This window comes from Rhinolophus sinicus, linkage group LG09 (genome assembly GCF_036562045.2).
Source record: "Rhinolophus sinicus isolate RSC01 linkage group LG09, ASM3656204v1, whole genome shotgun sequence".
Taxonomy (NCBI): domain Eukaryota; kingdom Metazoa; phylum Chordata; class Mammalia; order Chiroptera; family Rhinolophidae; genus Rhinolophus; species Rhinolophus sinicus.
Window position 1 is genome coordinate 80,547,830 of NC_133758.1, and position 9,695 is coordinate 80,557,524.

At 37.3% G+C, this 9,695-nt stretch overlaps 1 pseudogene; it reads right to left on the reverse strand.

Moving 5' to 3' along the window:
* Positions 1 to 350: 350 nt before the first annotated feature.
* On the reverse strand, positions 351 to 985 carry LOC109437272 (GTP-binding nuclear protein Ran; annotated as a pseudogene).
* Between the last annotated feature and the right edge of the window lie 8,710 nt (positions 986 to 9,695).

The following is a 9,695-nucleotide window of genomic DNA, read 5'->3' on the forward strand; positions in this document are numbered from 1 at the left end:
TTTATTCTGATTCTAAATGAAAAAGAATGGGAATGACAGTAACAAACAAGGTTTCACCACTGAATATTGTGATGTGACTGTAGCAGCCTTATATCTGAAACTCAATAAGGAAACAACTATGTTCCCAAACAGCTAAATATGTAGGTCCAAAAAATGAAGGTTTTTTTTTTTTTTTCTTTTGTTTAACTGCCACCACCTCCTCTGAAATCCACTCATCTTCTTCAGCATCCCAAAGATTAAGCACGTGCTCTGCTTAGTATAATAAAGTGGAAAACACACTGCACCACTGACATTACAGGACAGTGGCCTATAAAAGTAGACTTCTGAGGCTGAGCTCCAGCTTTACTTTCTCACAGGTCATCATCCTTGTCTGGGAGAGCAGTTGTCTGAGCAACCTCTAGATCATGCTCATACTGTGATGCCAAAGTGGGGTCCATGGCGACAAGGGCAGGCATGGCGACAAACTCCAAGGTAGGGCCTCCAATGAGTTTTCTAGCAAGCCAGAGGAAGGGCTTTTCAAAGTTATAGTTACTTTTGGCAGAAATGTCATAGTGCTGAAGATTCTTCTGTCAGTGGGAGACAACTGATTTTGCCTTCAGTTTCCTTCCTTACTATCCACTTTGTTGCCACACAGCACGATGGGGATGTTTTCACATACGTATACCAAATCTCTATGCCAGTTCAGTATATTCTTGTAAGCAACTCTTGAAGTTACATCAAACACTATAATGGCACACTGGGCTTGGATGTAATAGCCATCTCTCCGCCCACCAAACTTCTGACCAGCTGAATCCCATACACTGAACTTAGTAGGTCCTCTGTTGATATGGGACACAAGGGGATGGGCCTCAACACCCAACGTAGCCTCATACCTCTTCTCAAATTCATCAGTCAGATGATGTTTCACAAATGTAGTTTTTCCAGTCCCTCCATCACCAACCAGTACAAGTTTCAACTGAACCCTGGGTTCTCCTTGGGCAGCCATCATGATGTTATTTCCAGAAGCATCTCTGGGCCTGTCACTTAACCGTTTTTAAGTGTACAGGTTAGTGGCATTAACTCCACTCACATTTTTGTGCAATCACAATCACCACCTTCTATTTCCAGAACTCTTTACTTAATACTTTTTTTGTAAGGTGAATTCTCATGTCTCTAATTCAACCTGCCAACTATAGAAATCAAGCATTAGAGCAACTTTATAAGAAATGTAAATCATGACCAAAAGTAGGATTTTGTGATGTACAGGTGGCCTGAGTAGAAAAAGACAAACAAAACAAAACGAAACAACTGGACCATGTTTCAAGTGATTTTGTGGTAGGAGGTAAGCCCTACTTGTCTAAAAATATACTCCATCTGGTTTTGTCCCTAAAAAATTTCTATCCTTAAAACCTTGTTATGTGTTTAATTGGCAAAGATTAAATTTGATGCTGTGCTACGTGCTGAATTGGCCATAAATTGGATGAAAGGGCAGGGGTCATAATTTCTATTCTGGGGCTGGGAAGAGGCTATTCACAGCTCTCCAGAGTTTTGATGACCCCTTCTTCCTACAACTTAATTCCTCCCACATTCACAACAGGCAGAAGAATTTTAGGTCATAGAGAGGTCCTTATTTTCCCAGGCAGAAACATTCATTCCCCATGTCCTACATGTTCAGAGAAGTTCTAGACGGATGAGTAGCTGATGCCAGGACTAGATCAAGGTAATCTGATCTAGTTGGGAATCTTTGAGAAAGTGTGGAAAAGTCTCTATTTCCCTTTTTACTAAGGGAGAGCTTAATGCTGGCACTACAGGGCAGAAATGGGCTGAAGAGTGGCCAGAAATAGGGCTAGCACATGTTTTCCCCATATGCAGCAGGTCCACGAATAACGCCATTTTGTTCAATGTTGTTTTGTTATAATGTTAATGAGATGCCCTAGGAAGTTAACTCTTGTTTATATTAATTAGCCTATAGCAAAATTCGTTTCATTATACATCACTTCACTTCAAGTTGCAGAACATATTGACAACATTAAGTGAGGACTTACTGTAATTATCTCACTGATAATTACTGTAATTATCTGATTGGTTATATAGTATATTTCAAACATTAGGTAATGACACATTAATCATGGTGAAATCAATAATAATAAACTAAAATAAAAGAGTAGAAAATAACGATAATGAGTGCTGCTTCATGAAACATGATTTTAGGTGTGTATGTATGAATACATTTGTTTGTGTATGTGTGGGTATGGATGTGGGTATTATAAATGGGTGTGTGTGCTCAATGGAAAATATATTTCTTACCAAGATGTCATTTGAATCTACTAAAGTCAGAATTGTTCACTTTTAATTTTACAGAGTCTAATTTTTCAAGGTATTCAACTAACATTAGGGTGCAATTAAGTCATATGTATAACTTTTTCCAGCTTACTCTGTTTTCAAATAATTAGCTCAAGCTAATAGAGCACTAGTCAGTATGTGGAAACGGTAATTACTAAAAATAGCTAATATTCAACATATTGCCCAGTATTGTTCTAAGAGCATTCAATGTATTGATCCTTACGACAATTCTTTGGGATAGGAAACGTTACCATCCTCATTTTACAGATTAAAGAATAGAAGCACTGAGAGCTTTAGTGAACTGTCCAAGCTACACAGCTGGTATGTGGTCGAACCCGGATTCTAGCCCAAGCATCTCACTTCAGAGTCCATGGTCTTCACTACTCTATACCACCTGTCACTGTATTAAACAGAAGTACTTTGTAAACAGAAATTCTTATGTGTCTAATATTGCATTGTGGATTTAAGTTTATGGTAATACCTGTTTAAAGTGACTGAAATCATGTTATCACTACTGTTCTCTGATAACTCTGTTTCAGAAAATATTTGCCTGTGACGTGACCCTTACTCATTGGTGTGGTGCAGATGCAGTGTGATGCTGTCTAAAACTTGGCAAGCTCATAGTTCATTCCTGTCTGTGTGAAGAAGAATAGTATCTGTGAACACTAAGCCGTGTTTCTTCAACAAGTTGACTTTTAGTTCAAATTCTTAGTTAGACATTTCTGATCGGCAAGTGGCTGCTTAATGGGGCCCAAAGAGTGATTATGCCATTGTTATACCCAGAACACAGTTAAGGGCTATTGAGTGATACTTTTTAGGCATTTTACTGTCTCATAAATTTATAAAAAATAATAGAGTTGGAATTTTTTAAAATTTAGTTTTTTGAGATTTTTATTAAAATATAGCTAACATACAATATCATATTAGTTTCAGGTATACACCATAGTTATTTAACATTTATTTACCTAAAGAGTTGATCACCATGATAAGTCCAGCAACCATCAGACACCGTTCCATGCTATTACAATATTATTGACTATATTCCCTATGTTTTATATTACATCCCCATGACTTGTTTCATAACTGGAAATTTGGACCTCTTATTCCCCTTCACCTTTTCCCCATTTTTTAATTTTTCCATTACAGTTGACATTCAGTATTATTTTGTATTAATTTCAGGTGTACAGCATAGTGGTTAGACATTTGTATAATTTAAGAAATGATTCCATGACTAGTCCAGTACTCACCTGGCACTATACATCATTATTTCCATATTATTGTCTATATTCCTGGTGCTTTACTTTACATCCCCATGCCTATTTTGTAACTACCAGTTTGTACTTCTTAATCCCTTTAACTCTTTCACCCCAATTCTGTCCCATCTATCACCCTAACAAACCTAGTACCAATATGACACCATACATAGTTATTACAATATTATTGACTATATTCCTTATGCTATATCCTACATCTCCATGATTACTCTGTAACAACCAGTTTGTACTTCTTAATCCCTTCCCCTTTTTCACTCACCCCCCAACCCACCCTCCCATCTGGCAATCATCAGTATGTTCTCTATCTACGAGTTTGTTTCTGTTTTGTTCTTTATTTTGTTCCGTGCCTCAGGATCTACTTCTTGGGGAACCCAAACTAAAACACTTTTTGTTTAATTTTTACACATAGTGAAGTCCTTTTCCTTAGGAATCTTCTGTAGGGATTGTGAATTGTTAAATGGCACTGAACAAGAAATAGAGAATAAACAGACTGCGCTTATTTGAGTAATCCCACAGCGTTCTCAGTCTTGACAAGCTCACAGGTTGGAACATACTCTTCTTGAGTGATATAACTTCCTGATTTCCCGAAATCAGCTTGTCCTGCATGATCTTAGTTCTTCCCCAGCATGACAGTAAGAATCCCTTCATAAACTATTAGGTATTGGAAAATTTGTTCTCCTAGGCTGGAATGAAAGTGATTTAATCCCACTCCTCTTTGCAATGAATCAGGAAAAGATGATTATTTTCATGGAAATTTACTCTGACACCTTTCTTCTTTAATCAATTTACTGTCAATATGATCTGAATGAAAAACAGAAGTTCAAAAACTTAGGAGTGGCTTTATGAATCAAAGAAACTCAATTTCCTTTGGATATTCCCTAGGTAGCAAAATAAATAAAAGCTTAGGCTCTATTGTAAATTGATAATCAGAAAGCAGACATTTTACCAGGTAAAACTACAAAAGAGAAAAAAAAGAAATACTAATTGCTTTTGATTCCATGCAATAGGATATGGGTGTGTGTGTGTGTGTGTGTGTGTGTGTGTGTGTGTGTGTGTGTGTGTATTGGGGAGCATGAAAGCTTGGGATAGGCAGAAATTAAAGAAAGGATTTGAAGGATAGATATATTCATAAACTTACAGATACAATTATTTTATAAACCCTTTAGTACAAATAAAATTTTAAATATGGTTATGTGTATCAAAATTTTCCAAATATTTCTTTTCCCAAACTTTTTGTGTGGTGATTATATTAATAGTAACATAACTCTTGAAATACTTATCACTATACATCAAAAATTAGTACAGTGATTAATATCTTAAATGCAGTTAAAACTTACTCTGTTTTTGCCACCTTACAAAGAGCACTATTTACCAGAAGTCCAGTCGTCTATTCTTGATTATTTATTGTATCAGCATCTTTCTCTGGGTAACTTTTGCATTTGCTTGACATATGACTTTGAGACTATTAATATTACTTTGGCTTTCCATTGTAGCACTCTGACACTGCTTCACTGTACCAGTGGTTGTTATTTATTGTCATTTTGAAGTGACAAGATAGGACTATATCTAAGAACTATCACACAAATTATTAATTTACAATGAACAGCTACTTTTCCACCAATCTTCTACTGCACATAAAGTACATTTTCTTTATGATATAATTAAAAATACATAGCATTTTAAATTAAAGGTCAATATACATTCATTGTAGCTGATTTTTAGAGTAAAAATGTAAAGGCAATAAATAAAAATTATGTGTAATTCAAATACATAGGAGCAGCCACTAATAACATTTGGTTATTTCCTTCCAGAATTTTTTGTTTGAGTGAAAATGCACATTTATTTTTTTAACTAAGTTGGCATTATAGTACATAAAACAATAGAACAGATTTTCAAATTTCAAACTATATTGTAGTTACCTTTCAAAACCTCGAAATAGTTTAACATCATGTTAATGGCTTCATTGTATCTCCCTGCTTGGATGTCGTGGCTTGTTTTGCTCAGCCCCTATTGTTAGACATTTAAGTCATTTCTAAGTTTTCATGATTACCATTACACACAATGCCAAAATCTTTGTAACTGAATTTTTCTGCACATCTATGATTATTGTCTTGGTCTAAATTTCTAGAAATAAAATCCCTAGATCAAAGAGTATTACATTTTTGAGGCTTTTGGTATATTTTTCTCTCGAAGATATCATCCCTATTTTCTGTAAGGGTACATTTAAATATTTTTATTGCTCTTGGCAACATGAATTTTATATTCAATAGTCAACTAGTATGATCCTCTACCACTAAGTAAAATAAGAAACTATCTATCTATCCGTCTATCTATCTATCTATCTATCTATCTATCTATCTATCTATCTATCTATCCATCCATCCATCCATCCATCCATCCATCCATCCATCCATCCATCCATCCATCCATCCACCCACCCACTTACCAATCTGCCTACCTAAGAAAGTAGCATAAGAACACATATACGTCATGTATTTTTCCTCACGTATTCTATTTTATACAATACAACCGATATTTAGCAGTGTTGTGAATCCATCTCTCTGGAACACTTTCTCATCCAAGTCTTTTGAAACCTGGTCCTTCACCCATGTCCAGGATTTGGTGAGAATGGCAGGAAAAGCACCTGGCATTATCTGGCACGAATGCCTCAGAGCATGCTGCACCCCAGCCATATTTGTTTAGAGATCATATTGCAATCTAATTTACCACTGCTGTGTAAATCAGAATGACAGTTGTACTACTGCTTTGGCTCATTCTATTGAAAACAAATGGGCTTTAAAGAAGGTTAGAAAACTCTCAGACAAAATTCATTTTGTAAGACATAAAATTCAGTATAGAAGAGCTTGATTTTTTTTCTTTTCAACCTAAGGGAAACCATTTTGCAGGTGGAGTGAGACTATGGAATAAGACAAAGGTGAAGATATATATTTTTGTGTTGATTCAAAACTAGAAGATAGTATGCCTAGTTAATATATACCAAGTTACTAGAAAAGCTACTTAACAGGAAGGAAAAGACCTATAAGAGAAACCTTGTAATTTTCAATTTCAGTAAAGTTTGCTAGTCTGGCATCTTCCTTATTCTCATGTCTCCCTCCTGCACCCCAGCCTGGGGTTGACCTTGTCAGTACTCACTGCTGCCTTGCTCTGGTTGCAGCTATTAAAACCACCTGGCTCTCTACCTCAAAGAAGCCCTCCACCTTCCTAAAGGCTTGGGGCACTTATCACCTGGTCTCATAGTAGGTTTGTGCTGAAGTGACATCAGAAGGGGGAGTTGCTTCCTTTGTGGCCTCAGCCTACACTCTTCTCCTGTACAAAAATGTCTGCTGTCTTTGTACAACCTGAGACAATGAGGGACTGAAGCAAAGTCATTCAAAATCCTGAACATTCACTCTTGACACTCTGCCTCCAAATGGAAATATCTCAGTGCTCAGATTTTAATTGTTTATTTATTTATTCAACTAATAAGTATAAATTGAGAAGTTTCTACTTCTAAATGGTGCAGACTCCACATTGAACAAAAATATACAAATTCATGACCATCATGGAGATTGAAAGATAGTGGGGGTGACAGATAATTGACAAATATGCTGCAGTTTTGTAATGTAATGTTAAGTAGTGACAAGTGCTATGAAGAAAAACTAAGTGAACTATGAGGGTGGAGAGAGAGAGAGAGAGAGAGAGAGAGAGAGAGAGAGAGAGAGAGAGAACGAACTACTTTTCTAGATAGGAGGTCAGGGAAGGCTTTTCGAAGGAGATAGCATTTCAGCAGAGAGCTGAAGGGAGAGAGAGAATAAGCCGTGTAGACATCTGTAGGACATATAGATGTCCTGATAGGGGAAACCGTAAGTGCAAAGTAGGAGTGTGCTAGAGAACAGAGAGGCCGGTGTGTATGGATGGAGGAAGCAGCAGAAGAGTAGGAGATGAGAGTCAGTGCTACTCAAGGGTCAGGTAAGGTAGGTAACGTAGGGTCCAGCGAATTTGAAGGCTGAATTTGAAGTGTCATAAGAAGCTAGTGGAGGTTTTTGAGAAAAAAGCAATGTGACTTATTAACCTTTTGTTGCTGTTGTGAATATTTTCTAATTCCGCTTTCACGGTCTTGTCCTATGGCACTGGGACAGGAGGACATTTTTTTTCAAATTTTCTTTTATGTTGCCTCTCTGCCAAAGGCATAATTAAAATTTCTGAAGCTTTATATAGAACTTCACAGAGGACTTGGGGTAGTGACGTTTATTTGGATTTGTAGTAACAGAATCCAGCTCAGATTACCTTAGCGAATTTCATTGGAAAAATTGATGGTGTATCTTTCAGAATCTACAGAAGAGGTCCATCTAGCCGTTGGGAAATAGGACGGCTCCAGGGGCCTTAGCAGCAGCTATTTGTGGTCCCTCTTCTGTAACTTCACATTAGTTAGACCAACAATGTCTGTGTTCCTTTATTTAAAAGTCCAAATTATTGGGACAGAGAATTTTAGTGGTTCAGCGTTCCTCTTCTGAACCAATCACTTCTAGTTAAGGGGCAATGACATCAGAAACACGACTTCTCTGAGAAGATCCCTGTGGGTAAGGTGTATGGTTTCCAGAGAGAAGGCTGTACAGACAACTTTCTATGGAATGGTTTGTGGCTACTCTGTGGGCAATAGCTCAAATGCTTTGTTTACGAATTTTGATGGAGGCAGACCTGTGAAGCAGGGGCTTCTGGGAAGTAGCCATGTCTCTGCTCTCTTTCTCTACAGAGAGCTGATATCCTGGGTGATTTGGCTGCCAAGTCCTTGATAGCAAGAGCCAGTTTTATTCCACTTGTATCTCCTTTCACAAAATAAAGGGCAGATGATATTTTTGGTGTGTAATTTTGCTTCAGGCCCTGTTCTTCATGATTCTGAAGCTGCCCTACAACTATCTAAAATTACAGGTTCTATTTTATATTCGTAAAAGATTTGCTGATAACTTGGCAGGCAGATACAGTTTTATTGTGAAGAAATTTTTGCCTACTTTCACATGTACTGCTGTGCCAAGAATATGGAATTTGGAGTCAGGAGACTGTGCTAAGTCTGGTTCCTGGGAAACTCTGAAATGGAGATTTGCGAGTAGGAGTTTTACTGGGGAGTGTTTTGGGGATCAGGACCTGTGAAGGGTCAGGGAAACAAGACTGGGCAGAGGGAGAAGGTGAACTATAATGCAATTGCAACAGAAGGTTCTGCCAATCCTCCAGGGATATCTGAAGCTAGATGGACCTTCAGGGTTATCTGGAAGTGAGGCAAGGGGCCAGGCCTCTGTTCCCAGCAGTGACTGGTATGGGAAGTGGGCTTACCTTGCGGGAGGCAGATCCCTTAGGCCTAAGATAATGCCCTGAGAGGGATGCAGCTATGAGTTCAGCCACCAATCCTACCAGCAGCTGGTGTTTCACTCATGACCTGTTGGGTAGGGAGAGGATGGGTTTGATTTGTCCACTACAGCATCCACTCCAAAGACTTAAATTTTGGTTCTACTCTACCATACTAGCCTGTGAAGCCTTAGGCAAATCCCCTAATTTCTGTGAGTTATTGATTGATTTATTGATGGATTAACTGGACTCAACCAAACCAAATAAACCTCATTTTAAAAATGGGATTAAATAAATAATGTGAGCACTATTAGGACACTTCACTTACATTGTGTTGTTTACTCTCCTGTTAAGTCTATGACGTATCTATTTTAGGAAAATTCTGTTGATGAGGAGACAGATCCTCAGATGAAAGTAGTTTGCTTGAACTTATATAGAAAAGACACAAAGAAAATGTAATCTGAGGTTTTCTGAACTTAAGTCCTTATTTTGGCCAATTCATCAAAGTGCCCTCTCAACAACAGAAATAACATTAATAATACTAACACTAGCAATGACAGATAATGCCTAATTTGGTTGTTATGAAGATTGAATAAAAGACATTTGTAAATCGTAAGTTGCTGAAAAAAATGAGTTGATATCACTCATTTTTTGATATCACTCATTTTTCAAAATCGCTTTATCCATTAGTAAGAGATGGACATGGTCTAATTAATCTTGAAAAGAAGAGACAAGGTTTACACAAGATCCTAGAAAATC